We start from the raw sequence: 15,166 nt of genomic DNA, 5'->3' as shown, positions 1-15,166 counted from the left end.
CTTCTGCCCATTATCCTTCTGCAATTGAGTACACATCTGTTATATCCTATTTTTTCCTGTTTTTGCATGTGCATGTGTGTGCTTCCATTTGGATATTTTCCATTTATCTGTCTTTGAGTTCACTCTTCCTGTCTTCTGTTTTATCCAATTTGCTCTTAAACCCTCCTAGAAAGTTCTATTCTATAAGTCCATTGATGACTCTTTATTGATTCCAGGTGTCTGTTGGTGTTTTCCATCTTTTCATCCATTTTCCATTTTTCCTTCTATTATAAAAAATTATAATCATAATTATTTTAAATTCTTGTCTGTGACCTTAAACAATTGGATTATCTTTGTTTCTGCTCCTGGTGATTTCTTCTCCCCCACTGCCCACTTCATTATTTGTCACATTTTCCTTTGTCTTCAATCTCATTTTCCTTTGTCTTCTATCTCCTAATTTTTATTGTATGCTAGACAGTGTATAAAACAACTCCAGAGACTGAATTAAATGATTCCTTCCAGCAGGTTTTCTCTATTCTCTATCAGAGAATGTTATGGGGAGTCTCTCCAGAAAGCACTCAAAGTCCGAATTTCAAATCAATACAGAGCTTTATTTACCTGGCCAGGGACTGTCACCCACGGCAGAGACCCAAGCTCTTTGGGAGGACAGCAGCCTCCTGGTCCATCCAAGGAGAATATAAGCACAAAAGCCACAACTCAGTGACTTGCTTATCATCATGTAAGCTAGCCAATTACAGAAATTAAAACATTAATAAGTGGGACCTGTGGGCTCTAAGCAGGACTGGAATTTTCCAGTCAGCAAGCAAGCTATAAACAGAAGCAAAAAAAGCATTAGCTTTGCAGTTCAGTTGACCACAGTCCTGGGTTCAAGCAGGTACTAGACAGTCGCATCCTGAATTTGGGCAGGGGTCAGCGGAGCGAGAATCTACTTCAAAGTCATATAGACCCACAAGGGCATTCAAACCCAGGATGTAGCTCACTACGACCACCACTACATCCTGAGTAGGGTACAATTTATGGGGTACAAAGTACAGAAAGACAATTTTTTTTATAAGAAAACAGCTTTCATTTCAGTTTCTCAGAAACAGCTCTTATACCAGTTTTTTTTTTATAGAAGTCAGCAAAATGGAGTCTTAGGCCTGTCTGTGACAGTTCTTGCTTTATCTCATTTATCAAAATCTTACATCTATAATCTATATTTTTTACTAATCTATAACCTATAACTTGCACTCTTATTGATTGTTTTATATCAGTTCATACCACAACAAGAAGATGAGATTTTATCACCTGAATTCAATTTAGAATCAATCTGGGTAATGAATAGGGTCAACATTAATCAAACTCAGTCTAACTCTGATATCAGTGGTCTCAAGAGTGAAATCTGGTATGTATTTATTGCTGGCAGTTCCTCCTAGTAGTCTTTCCCCCAAGTACCCAGAGATTGCAGGAGGTCTCTCTGCCTTTTCAGCTCATCACAAAGTCTCCCATGCTTGTCCAGTTCTCATTAATGTTGTGACGGGGAAAACAAACATTTGTTTGATGTTCCAACTAGCATAACCATCAGAAGTTCTACTGGTTTCTCTTTCTCTCAGTAGAGTTTCACTACCTAGGTCATATCTGATCCTTACCTCAGGACCAAACTAAGCAAACTTCCAAGGGAAGAGAACAGTCGTCAATCTCAGATTTTCTAGATGAGACTATTCCCTTTTTATAATATAATATAAGACTTTTTTTTTTGGACTGTGGATTGATGTGGCGAGCCAGCCATGGGCTGTGTGGTGTGTGTGTGTGAACTATGAGCATGAGCACGTGAGTGGACTGGACTGATGTTGCCTCTCTGTTTGGACTGGAGAAGGTATGTGTTCTTTTTGGTAGCTCTCCCTATGATACCCACAGAGCACCTGATGGGTGTGGCCTTCCAAGATGTCAGTCAATCTGCTGACCACAGGTCACTAGGAAGCTAGTCTCAACCCCCTGAAACTTTACCCCTCTCATGGGTTTGAACTTTCTCCAGTGTCTTCCTCTCAATAAAAAGGGGCTTCAGAATGTCCTCTTCCTCTCTTTTTTTCTGCCTCCCTTGTGGGAGCTGGAGCCGACAAGCCATCTCTGAAGAATCGAAAGAAAAAGGTATTTTCTCCACGTTGTTATTTCATGCCAACTCAAATTCATCTGGAGTGACCCTGAATGACTTAGTGGGCAGATTAGACTAAATCCAGGAATACTCTACTGCTGAGCTAGATTCTTAGCCTTTTGTGTATGTTGCTGGGGATTGAACCCAGGGCCTTCCTATGCAAGGCAAGCACTCCACCAACTGAACTATATCCCAAAGCTGGCCTCCTGCTTGCAATCCTCCTGACTCAGCCTCCAGAATAGCTGGGATTACAGGTGTAATGCATCATCATACCTGGCTATGATATTGCTATTTATGTATATGAGAGAGTGTGTTTAGTTTTATTGTAGTCTGTTTCTTGTTGTTTAACAAAAAATATCTAAGGCTGGGAAATGTGAAAAATAAAGAAGTTTATTTGGCTCATGGTTTATTTGGACAAACTCAATATCCAAACCATATTCCCACCCCTGGCCCCCAAGGTTCATATCTGTCTCACAATGCAAAAATGTTTCACATCACCCTTCATTATCCCCAGGTCTTAACTTTGTTCCAATATTACTCAGAAACCCAAGTCCCAAGTCTTATCTGAGAGTCAAGAAAAATTGTTTCCAGTTGTGAGTCCCTGTAAAAGAAAAAAGTAGTTTCATATTTCTAAGGTACACTTTCAGGTATAGATACAGCAACCCACTCCTCAGTACCAATTTTTTAACAAAAGGGAAACTCAGATATCTAATACATAGATTTACTTAGCAACATGGATAGAGTGCAAAATACACCATATTTACAAAAATACAGTGAATACAGCATAAGACTTATACCATGAACCCATTTTTGTAAGTACATACTATCACATTTTGAAAATTTGCTATAGTTTGAATATGATTTGAGTGTGTCCCCAAAGGTTCATGCATTAGAATCTTGGTATTTAGTTTATTGATGGTGGGACCTTTAAAAGGTGGAACAGCGGAAAGTCATTGGAGTCACCATGAAAGGTCCAGACATAATAAAATTCTCTTTAATAAAATTATCTTGCTTGGCTTTTTGTTCCTTACTTTAAATTTTCTTTTGTCAGAACATAAGAGCTGATGAGGTTTGAAGCTTCAGCTCCCTACTCTCCTGCAACAACTTGACTTCAATTAAGTAGCATGTCTCATTCCTTTTGCACACAGCATAGAAGGACCAAGAGAATTTTTGAGCCTCTGTAAAGACTTGCTTGTATTCCACATTTACCCAGCACTTGAGGCAATATTTTCCCTTTATTATTTAAGCCAATTTAAATGAATTTTCTATGAACATGACGTAGCCTTATAAACTCTCTAGTTTATAAGGCTCAACACTACCATTTCCCAATCCCTTAACATTCCTCCTTTACTTCTTCATCCACAATCCACTTTCTACTCCAGGCTGTTCCATCTTAAGCCAGTCAAATTTACTTCAGTCTCTCCATTTTTAAAACAGTTTTTAATACCGTTTCTAAATGAGAAAGTGTGCAAATGTCTCCTAAATTAAGTGCTGCACCAACCTAAAGTCTATTTTTAAATTGTTTTAAATATTGGCTTCTTTCAGACCAAGTCCATCACTTATGTCTCTTTCTGCCTGGGGTTAAATGCTCTATTTTTATCTCTCGCGCAAAGTGCCAGTGAAGCTGGATTCCAGAGCAGTGCACCCAGTAGCACCCTGTAGCCTGATTGACAGGAAAGGAAAGCTCTTGCCTTATGACCTCGGGGTCCTGGCTAATTGTGCTGGAAGTTTCCTGAGTAGGCACCATCAAGTTCTCTGTGTGTCCCTGTGGTTACAATTCCCCGAGAGTAGCTTGGGCCTAACTCAGGCTTGTTAACTCCTTCCCTGCACTCTGAGTGCGACGGGGGACCTTAGCTGGCTGGCCCCAGACTTTTCCTATGGACTGGGGACGCAGCGATGAACCATTACGTTTCAAGGGTGATTTGCGAAGAGTCGGCAGCCAACGGTTTCCGTAGTGTAGTGGTTATCACGTTCGCCTCACACGCGAAAGGTCCCCGGTTCGAAACCGGGCGGAAACAATGTCTGGGTTTCTTATTTTTCCGGCATCACGACGCGGGCTGGAAAAAACAGTTCAAGAGGCATCCGATGGCGCCCCCTTGCGGAGGTGGTAGCATTGGGTGACTTTCTCCCTCCGGGCCAATGACACAGGTCCTGTGCTGTCGGGCTGACTCTTCAGTTTCTATGTCTTGTCTTTTCTGACCCCGGGAGGGCGCTCCTGGTAAACTGGGAGCCAGAAGTGGCTGCTCAAGGAAAGAAATCGTTTTGTTTGGATGTGGACCTCAAAGGACTAAGTCCTGGCCCGAGGGCGAGTTCTGAAGGGCGGTCCCTTTTTCAGATCCTTTGTCAGGCTCCAGCCTCTTCGGATCAGGCTGCGAAGCATCGATCTCCTCCAGGTTTTACAAACTGGTATCGAGGCCCAATCGTGTGCCGCGTGAGTATCTTGCTTTACACAGACTGCCGGATCCTCAGCCCCCACCATAGTACAGAGAAGTGAATCGAAGTGTTGGCAGAGCCAGAGTCACAAGTCACCGTGCTCTACCGTGCTGCTCAAACCTGTCTTCATTTTATTTTCCCATATAACCTGTCGCCATCCAGTTCTCACACACGAAAATTCTTCCCTCGTTCTCCCTCCCTGCCTTTCCCACAAGGAATCTCAAAACCCTTGCTTCAGATGGAAACGATATTTATTTTCTTTTAATTAAAAATTTATTTTCATATTCACCCTCCCCAAAGGGGGCAAACAGTTTGAACAGACACTTTTTATAGATTTTTTTTTTTTTTTTTGCCATCTGTATATGTTCACCAAAGGACATATAGAGATGACAAATAATCACACGAAAAGATTTTCAACATTATTAATCATTAGGGAAATGCAAATTAACAACAAAATAAGATACCATTACACACATATTAGAATATTAAATAGATTGATCATACTAAGTTCGAAAGGATATGGAAGAACTGATAACTTAAAACATTGCTGATAGGAATGTAAAATGGTACAGCCACTTTGGATAAAAGTTTGGTTTATTCTTTCTTTCCTTCTTTCTTCGCCCCCTCCATCCCATATCCACCACCACCTTGGTACTAAGGATAGAATCCAGGGTGGCTTTACCACTCTGAACTATATTTCTATGTCCCCTCCACCCACCTCACATACACACTTTGAGATAGATTCTTGCTAAGTTCCTCAGGATGAATTTGAACTTATGATTCTTCAGCCAAGTAATCTGGCGGTTTCTTAAAAAGTTAAACTAGGGCTAGGGTGTAGTTCAGAGATAGAGCATGTGCTTGGCCTGCTGGAGGCTCTGAGTCTAATCCCAGCAGCCATCCTCCAAAGCTATACTACCACAATGTGATTCGTCCACTTAATTTCTAGGTATTTGTACAAGAGGGAAAAAAAGCAAATGCCTGTACAAAGGCCACTCTGTAATTAGCCCTAAAGTGGAAACAACTCAAATGTCAGTCAATGGATGAAAGATGAATCCATACAATGGAATTATATTAACAAAAAAAAAATTGATACAACATCAATCTCAAAATAATTGTGCCTAATCAAAAAAGAGCACTGGATGATTATATATATATAATATTTTAGAAAGGGGTTAGGGTGTAGCTCAGTGGTACAGTGCTTCCTAGCATAGTTGAGAATCCTGGATTCAATCTCCAGCACTGCAATAATAAAGACCAATCTATAGTGACAGAAAGTAGATTAGTGATTGCCTGGGGATGGGAGAGGAAGATGGGCAGGCTCTATAGAAAAGGGACATGAAGAAATGAAGTGGAGTAAGGGATATGTTCCTTGTCCTAGTTGTGGCAGAGCTGCAAGATAACCTTCACTGGCCCTAGATTCTTTTATCTTTGTGGGCCCCTTGCATCATAAAATTCTGATATTTAAAAATATACTAATATAAAAATATTTTATAGCTCCACATGTATAAAGATGATTATTAATATATTATAAAATATTTCTTTGATATAAAAGACCTTAAAAGAATTTAAACTATATTATAGAATTTTAAATTTAAAATAAATAAAACATGTGTGTGAACCTTATGAAGCATGCCTACCTTGCCTAATGAGTGAGTAAGTTTTGGATCTTGGTGATGGTGTTCCATGGGTGGATACAGAAAACATTTTCTGTTTCTTTCATGTCACGATTGTTAATAAGAAGTCTGTTTTTTGATAATAAACATATTGAGCTTTGGGAATATATTTTATAGAAAAAAAAAAACATGTGCCAAATACATGTGCTAAAACTTGTACATTCTAAATAAATCCAGTTTATTATATGTCAGTTATGTCTTAATATAACAAAGTTTTTAGTATTTCCTGGTTGGGGGGGTGGGCATATTTGAAGTCTCTTCTGAACATTTATATAAAATACATATTTTAAGTTTCTTATAAAAAATGTTGTATAGTTCATGCTTGTAATCTCAGTTACTTAGGAGACTGAAGTAGGGAGATTGCCAAGTTCAAGAGCAACCTGGGCAATTTAGCAAGACTCTATCTCAAAAGAAAAGAAAAAAAAGGGCTGGGGTATAGCTCAGTGATAGAATATTTTCCTAGCATGTGTGAAGACCTGAGTTTAAGTCTCATAATCTCTCTCTCTCTCTCTCTCTCTCTCTCTCTCTCTCTCTCTCTCTCACACACACACACACACACACACAGTCATATGAAACAAAACTATATTCACAGTATTAAATCGTTTTTCAACAAAGCTCAGGAAAAGTGTTAATCTCAATTCATTGCTCTTTATTTATATGGATGGAGCAAGGCTTTTATCTTGCTTATTTTTGTCTTCATTTATTATTTCCTATTATCCTATTCTTTTAAAAATTGTTTTCTTTCTTTCTTTTTTTTTCCTAAAGGCAAAGTTTCACTATATTGCTTATGTTGTCTAGGCTGGCCTCAAATTCACAATTGTTCTCCCTTAGCCTCCCAAATAGCCAGGATTACAGGCACATGCCACCTCATTCTGCCTCTTTCATCACATTTCTCTATCTTGGTGTGATCCTCTCCAATGAGTTTGAGTTTATATCCTGATAAAATGTATAGTTTTCTTACACATAAGTATTTCTTAATTTTGCATGTGATTTTTTTCACTCAGGATAATGACTTTATGGTCTACCGCTGTTGCTAGGTGCACACCTGATCCTTTTGTTTCCCACTGCTGCAAGTAATCCCAAGGTAGCTACCTTCCATTTCACTTTTCTTTCTCCTTGACGGGTGCCAGGTTGTCTGCTAATTCTTGCTCTGATGAAGCCATCATACTTCTTTATTAAACACATATTTACTGAGTGTTTACTACACGCTTGGCATTGTTCTAACCTCTGGGGATTCAGAAAAAAGAAAAAAAAAGAATCCCTACCCTCATGAAGTTTACGTTCCTGAGTGAGCAGACAAAAGTACCTCTAGGAGGGGGAAAAGGGTGGGAGATTATCTTAATCCCCAATAGTCAATGATTTGATCAATCATGCATATGCAATGGAACTTACATAGAACCCTAAACAACAGGGCTTAGAGAGCTTTGTCAAAATAAAAGGAAAAATTTTCGGATGAAAAACATCATTGAAAGAATTTTTTTAAATGGACTCTAGAAGCCCTGAAGAAGTAGAATGCACCTTAGGATATTGTAAGAGTTCAATAAAAAATAATTTGGTTAAAAGAAAAGAAAAGAAGTAGAATGTGTGATTCTAGAAATGTAAACTTTGGTTACTGTTATTGTGTCCCCCCCACCCCCCAAAGCTCACATGTGAGACAATGCAAGAGGGTTTGGAGGTAAAATGATTGGGTTATGCCCTTAGCCTAATCAGTTAGTTAATGGAATTAACTGAAGTAGCAGGGTGTGGCTGGAGGAGGTTGGAATTGGGGCGTGGCTTTGGGTATATATTCCTATCTGACAAGTGGAGTCTCTGTTTCCTAGTGGCCATGATGTGAGCTGCTTTCCTTCACCACCCTCTCTTGCTGTGATGTTCAGCCTCACCTCAACCCCAAGGAATGAAGCCAGCCTTCTATGGACTAAGACCTCTAAAACCATGAGTTCTCAAATAAACTTTTCCTCCTCTATAATTGTGCTGGTCGGGCCCTTTAGTCACAGCAGCAAGAAAAAGTGACTGAAATAGTTCTTTGATTGCAAGAATCTAGAACAGATAATTAATTATACTGTGCCACTCAAAGTGCATATCAGGAGGTTATCTTATGATATTTTTACTAAGTATAGACATTCTCTATAGTCTGTTGTTCACATGGCTCTTGTCATACAGTATCTATTCTTTCTCAGTTTCAACAGAAGTTTCTGTTATGAGAAATAGAAAGTCTGGTGACCCATAGGGGCTGGGGATGTGGCTCAGTGGTAGAGTGCACACCTTGAATGCGTTTGACCCTGGGGTGGATCCTCAGCATTATATAAAAATAAATTTTAAAAAGTAAAGTATTGTGTCCAACTACAACTAAAAAATGAATATAAAAAAAAAGAAAGTCTGTGTCCATTTTCAGAATAAAGTAGTAATCTTTAATTGGATCCAGTTGTTGCCCTTCCCTTTTCCCTCCTCCCAAGTTCTAAAATTAGCCATTCCTGTAGATTGTAATCCCAAACTCCTCCAATCAGAGTGAAGGACAGCACTACAATAGATTCAGCAGGCAGACCCCCACCCAGGCCACTTGCTAGTCAGTTTCCTGTGGCAAGCCCTTCTGACAGAAGTAAAATTTTGCCTTGCTCATGCATTTTTGACATGTGTTTGATTTCTTGTGGCACCTCCTTATTTCTAACACTGTTATGGTTTTTAAAAGCTTCAGGGTTGGGGCTGGGGATATGGCTCAAGAGGTAGCGCGCTTGCCTGGCATGCGTGCGGCCCGGGTTCGATCCTCAGCACCACATACAAAACAAAGATGTTGTGTCCGCCGAAAACTAAAAAATAAATATTAAAAAAACAAAAAAAACAAAAATTAAAAAAAAAAAAAAAAAAGCTTCAGGGTTAATGCAGAAATGTTCAGAGGTAAAATGATTGGATACTTATAGCTGTAACCTAATCAGTCCATCCTAGTTTGAATGGACTGACTGGGTGGTAAGTGGGTCACTATAGGCAGGCGGGGAATGGCTGGAGGACTCACTGGTGGCATACCCTAGAAGGGTTCATCTTCCCTGTGTCTCCTTCCCTGCTCTCTCTGCTTCTTGAATGCCATAAACCAAGCAGCCCTTCTAGAAGGGTTCATCTTCCCTGTGTCTCCTTCCCTGCTCTCTCTGCTTCTTGAATGCCATAAACCAAGCAGCCCTTCTGCCCTGATGTTCTGCCTTACCCTGGGCCCAAAGCAATGGAGTCATCTTATCATGGACTAAAGCTATGAAACTGAGCAAAATAAACTTTTCTTCCTCTAAGTTGTTCTTTAAAAGAAAATATTAGTTGTAGATGGACACAATACCTTTATTTTATTTATTTATGTGGTGCTGAGGATCGAACCCAGTGCTCCATGCATGTGGAGGCAAGTGCTCTACCACTGAGCCACAACCCCAGCCCCTCTAAGTTGTTCTTATTGAGTATTTTGGTCACAGCAACAAAAAGCTGACTAACAGTTTCCTACAAAGAATTGTTATCTCTTTGCACTCCTTGCCCACTAAAGTTCCCACTTTCTCTGCCTTATTTGGAACACTGATTTAGAACTTTTTGAACCTGTGTGTCTCCCAAAATGAAATTCTTTGGTGTTTTGGTACCAGGGATTGAACCCAGGGCACTTAACAATTGAGCCACATCTCCAGCCCTTTTTAAAATATTTTATTAGAGACAGGGTCTTGCTGAGTTGCTTAGAACCTTGCTAAATTGCTGAGGCTGGGTTTGAACTTGTAATCCTCCTACCTCAGCATCCCAAGTGGCTGAGATTACAGGAGTGTTCCACTGCACCTTAGCTCCAAATTGTAATTCTTTTTTGTTGTTGTTGTTTTTATTTTGTTTATTTATTTTTATGTGGTGCTGAGGATCAAACCCAGTACCTCACACGTGCAAGGCAAGAACTCTACTACTGAGTCAGAGCCCCAGCCCCCCCAAATAATAATTTTCTTAAATCCCCAAATAAACTCCTTTTTATTTTTGCAGTTTTTGAGTTTGGATCAATAAACAGCTTCCAAGTTGGTGAACAGAACAAGGTGCCGGAAGGGTGGCATTCCTGAAAAGAACTTGGAAGCTCCAAGGCCCTCCCTGATACTTTGCCCTGTGTGCCTCTTCCATTTGGTTGTGCTTTGTAAAAAAAAATCCACTACATATAAGTAAGTATCTCCTTGAATACTGTGAGCTGTTAAAGCAGATTATCAAATACAAAGGGGGTTATGGGAACTCTCAATTTATAACCAATTAATCAGAAGTACAGGTGACAACTTGGGACTTGACATCTAAAATGGGGCAGGGCAGTGTTGTGGGACTGAGCCCTTTCATGGGATCTGCATTAACTCCAAGTAGTTATGTTACCAAACCCAGGTCCAGAAGTTCATCCTTCAGAAAAACAAATGTCTGAGAGATGAGCATTAGGAAGAAAGGCTCTATTTAAAAGCCACTGCCCAGGTCAGTAATTCTTCTGAGGCTTAAATACTGCAGGTTAGGGCTACATACACTAATGGGAAAATTGGTTCCATCAGGTTGAGTCAGGAGCCTCAGGCATCAACATTCTGCTGAACTCCAATAAGAGTACTGGAAAGTTTTCTCTGCTGAAAAACAGCCAATACAAGGTCAAGGCCAGAAAAGCATCTTTAATTATTATAGTTGGGCCCTTTGCCTATAGGGGCAAAAAGTTGGAAGTACTTTCAAGACCACAGAAAGAGTTTAACACACTTTTCATGTTGCATATGGACTGGCTCAAGGTCTCCCAAATACATTGCTAATGGAAAAGACTGGAGTGTGGAGCAGTGTGTAACATATATTTGGGTAAGGAAAAAAATAGAGGAAATAAATTTGTACACATGTAACTACTGTATGTACATGTATAGATAGATGATCTACAAGCAACTGGTCATACAAGAAACCGGAATTAGTGGGTGCTTCTGGGAACTCAAGTGCAGAGATGGAGAAAGACTTCTCTTTTAAAAGTCCCCTCCTCCTTATGCAAAGCTTCACTTTCCTCGGCTTCAGTTACCTGAAGTCAGCCTCAATCTGAAAATATTAAATGTAAAATTCAAGAAATAACTAATAAGTTTTAAATAAGCTTTATTATAATATTTTGCAATAATTGTTCTATTTTATTGTTATTAAAGTCTTATTGTGCCTACTTTATTAATTAAACTTTATCATACAGTATTATGTATAGGAAAAAAAGCAGTACTCTCGGCTCTACCTCTGGGTTCTGAACCTATGGATTTAAACACCTGTGGATTGAAAATTTGAGGGGAAAAATAAATATGTACTGTATAGACATTTTTGCCATTATTCCCTAACAAACAATACAACTATTTACATTGTATTAGGGGCTTTTGTTTGTTTGTTTTTTGTTTTGTTTTGGTATCAGGGATTGAACTCAGGGGCACTCAACCCTGAGCCACATCCCCAGCCCTATTTTGTTATTTTATTTAGAGATGGTCTCACTGAGTTGCTAAGCACCTCGACATTGGTGAGGCTGGCTTTGAACTCCTGATCCTTCTGACTCAGTCTCCCTATTTTCTGGGATTATAGGTTAGCACTACCATGCCCAATACTAATCCCTTTTTCTAAGGCAGACTACACATATAAGGTTCTGTATTCTCCCCAGTTTCAGGCATCCACTGGAAATCTTGGACTTACCCCTTGGTTAAGAGGAGGCTAGTGTATACTTTAATGTTTGAATTTGTTTTTATTGTGTCTACATATTACCTATTCAAAAATTATCCAATGTTTTTAAGATGAAAAAAAACCATTAAGACAAAATATGGCAGGACATGGTGGCACATGCCTGTAATCCTGCCAGCTGGGAAGCAGAGGCAGGAGGATCACAGCCAGCCTCAGCAATTTAGCAAGGCCCTAAGCAATTTAGGTAGACCCTGCTTTTAAATAAAATATTAAAAAGGGATGGGGATGTGCTCAGTGGTGAAGCACCCCTGGGGTTCAATCTCTGGGACAAAAAAAAAAAAAAAAGACAAAATAGGAACGTGGGAAATGTATGTGAAATATTCTTAAGTGAAAAATGTCAGCGCAGCACAAACTGGAGTGGGCAGACGAAATAAACATACTAAATATGAGAAATAAAACATACAAAATATGAGAAAGGAGCCAGGCACGGTGGTGCAAGCCTGTAATCCCAGTGATTTAGGGGCTCAGGTAGAAAATCACAAGTTCAAGGCCAGCTCTCAATTTAGTGAGATCCTGTTTCAGAATAAAAAGGACCAGGAATGCACTCAGTAGTAAAGTGCCCCTGAGTTAATCCCCAGGATGATGATGATAATAATAATAAAAATAGTAATAATGATAATATTACAACAGTAATAGTAAAGGGCTGGGGTTGTATCTCAGTGGTAAAGTGTCCCAGGGTTCAATCCTCAGTACAACACAATAGGAAGGGGTTAAAAACAAACAAAAACTAGTTTGTGAAAAATAGATTATGAGTGCGTTTTCAAACAGGGGCATTTCCCCCAAATAAATCAGTCACATGGTGGTGACTTCCCCTTTCTATTCCAGAGGGTATCCAGGTTGCTACTAACCCCCTTGTTGGGGAGGCAACAGCTGAGCCAAGCCTGGGGCCTGCCGGCGCAGAGCGCAAGTCACAAGTGGGTGCCCAGCTGCAGCAGAACTGGGCGCCGACCCTGCACATCCGCCAACTTTGCCCGCCTAACCTTAAGTCGGGAAGACCTCCTCTCCTAGGCGGGAGACCTGACGCCCCAAGAAAACTCGGTGCAGTTTCTCACAAGGTCAGGGAGGCCCCGCCCCGCGGAGGTCAGGAGCTTTTCAGGGAAGTCCTGAGTCATCGCGGGAAGGGTTGTCAGGGCTGACCTCATTTCCCAGCAGTGGGGAAGGACGACAGTCCCTGGCCACGAGCCAATGGAAGGGAAAAGGAGCAGAGCGCGGAGTGTGGCGGCGCCGGGAGGAAGGGCGAGCCCGGACGTCCTGTCCTGGGAGTCTGACGTAGCCGGGGGTCAAGGTCTTTCCCGGAAGGATAGAGCGGAGCCACGACTGGCGCACCCTGTGCTCTGAGTTCCAGCAGAGGTTGTTCACTCCAGCTGGGCCTTCTCCACCTTAATCCACTCTCATCCCAATTGTAGGTGTTATTCTAAAGGGTTCTGTGAACATATCAACCAGGGAAATTCTGAGTTTCACAGTTCAGCAGTTCTCTTTCATGGTTTTGGAGTCTTCCTAATCATAATAACTAACGTTTGTTTTACATCGTTGAATCAGACTAACTTATAGTATCATTTAATCCTTCCAATCTTATGAAAAAACGATTATCAAAATGTTACAGATGAAGAAATAAATTGTAGACATGTTTCTCTTTCTTTTTTTCTTCCCCCTCACACACCATCTTATATGTAATTTTGCATAACCATGAGGGTCTCATGTCACAGTAGATTGGGTAGAAAGAGGTGATGGGAGGCAAGGGGAGGGGAGGGGGGATAAGAAGGGCAGCACAATACAATAGACACTAGTATGGCCCTATGTATAAACGTGGCTGTATAACCAATGTGATCCTGCAATCTGTACACGTGGAAAAATAAGATTATGTACCCCATTTGAATCAAATGTATGATATGTCAAAATCATTGTAATGTTTTGAGTAACTAATAAAAAAATTTTTAAAAAAAAGAAAGAAATTGTAGAGCAATCTTGATATCCCATTCTGTTAAGTAATTGAGCAAGATCCAAACTCTGGTTTCCTTTTGTTGTTATTATGCCAGGATTTGATCCCAGAGCCTCCTACAAGCTAGGCAAGCCCTCTATCAATGAGCTATGCTCCCAGCCAGACCCTGGTCGCTCATTTATATTGATTGTTCACAAATTCTTTTTTATATTGGGGCATCGCTTAAAACCAGTCCTAAAAACAATACTTCATCTTAAGAGAGGGTAACGTCTAATAAGGAATTGTGATCCCTCCCCCTATCATGGAAGGAGTGTGTCTGACTTCTGCCCTCACCCTCCCACAGGTAAGGCAGTGAGGAAACTTCCAGATGAGGTCTATGGGCCAGCAACACTTCTGTCTTAAGCACAGTACATTCTTCTGCACCTTTTGCAGGGCACTTCTGAGTATTCCAGTAAAACCCTGAAGTTGGGGCCAGTGCTAGAAGGAGTGTCAGCCAGGGAGAGGAATGGCAAAGGGAACAGGGGTATTTGTTGCCCAGACTGGCCTCAAACTCCTGGACTGTAACCATCAGCCGCCTTAAGTAACTGGGACTACAATCCTATACCAGGGCACCTGGTTTAAACCTCACATTTAGGAAAAGGATGCAGTATGTAATATCTTGTAATAATCCTCTTGAAAAACACAATCAGCCATAAGATGGAGGAACCAAGCATTTACCTGGAGGTGCTAAATAACCTCAAAATATTCTATCTTGGTTATCTATTTCTGTGTATCTACATGAGAGAAGGACTCTATATTCCTTTGTAATTTAAGTGAGCTTTTGACTTAAGTTGAAGTGATACAAGATTTTGTTTTCTTTTTTTCTTTTTTTTCTTTTTTTTTTTTTTTTTTTTTTGAGAGTGATACATTTTTCATTTGTTTATTTTAGAATGCACTTGGAATCCAGTGAGCCTATAAGGAAGCAGAGAGACTAGGAATCTGAGGCAGGAGTAGCACAAGTTCAAGGATAGCCTCAGCAACTTAGCAAGACCCTATCTCAAAATAAGCAAACAAAAAATAAAAAAGAATTGAGGAAGTAGAGGTTGGTGTAAAGTGCCCTTGGGTTCAATCCCTAGTACCAAAAAAAAAAAAAAAAAGAAAGAAAGAAAAGAAAATTTCAACCTCGAAGTTTTCAGCCTTTTTATCTCATTCTATTGGTCAAAACAGATCACAGAACCAACCTAGATTCAAAGAGAAGAGAAACAAGCAGCCTCTTGAAGGATAATTGTCCATATTACATTGCAAGGGAGT

General features: G+C 40.2%; 1 long non-coding RNA gene and 1 other non-coding gene across 3 annotated transcripts; both read left to right on the top strand.

Moving 5' to 3' along the window:
- Positions 1 to 4,076: 4,076 nt before the first annotated feature.
- Positions 4,077 to 4,149, top strand: Trnav-cac (transfer RNA valine (anticodon CAC)). The gene has a single exon. It is a non-coding gene; the product is annotated as a tRNA-Val (tRNA).
- A 222-nt stretch (positions 4,150 to 4,371) lies between these two features.
- On the top strand, positions 4,372 to 12,833 carry LOC143641993 (uncharacterized). 2 transcript variants are annotated; one of them, XR_013155561.1, is made up of 3 exons: positions 4,372 to 4,562; positions 10,222 to 10,391; positions 12,763 to 12,833. It is a non-coding gene; the product is annotated as an uncharacterized LOC143641993 (long non-coding RNA). The 2 variants fall into 2 exon arrangements; XR_013155562.1 differs by lacking the exon at positions 12,763 to 12,833 and adding an exon at positions 11,106 to 11,180.
- Positions 12,834 to 15,166: the final 2,333 nt, after the last annotated feature.

The sequence above is a fragment of the Callospermophilus lateralis genome, chromosome 7 (assembly GCF_048772815.1).
Source record: "Callospermophilus lateralis isolate mCalLat2 chromosome 7, mCalLat2.hap1, whole genome shotgun sequence".
Taxonomy (NCBI): domain Eukaryota; kingdom Metazoa; phylum Chordata; class Mammalia; order Rodentia; family Sciuridae; genus Callospermophilus; species Callospermophilus lateralis.
This window is presented reverse-complemented; position numbering and strand designations above follow the sequence as displayed.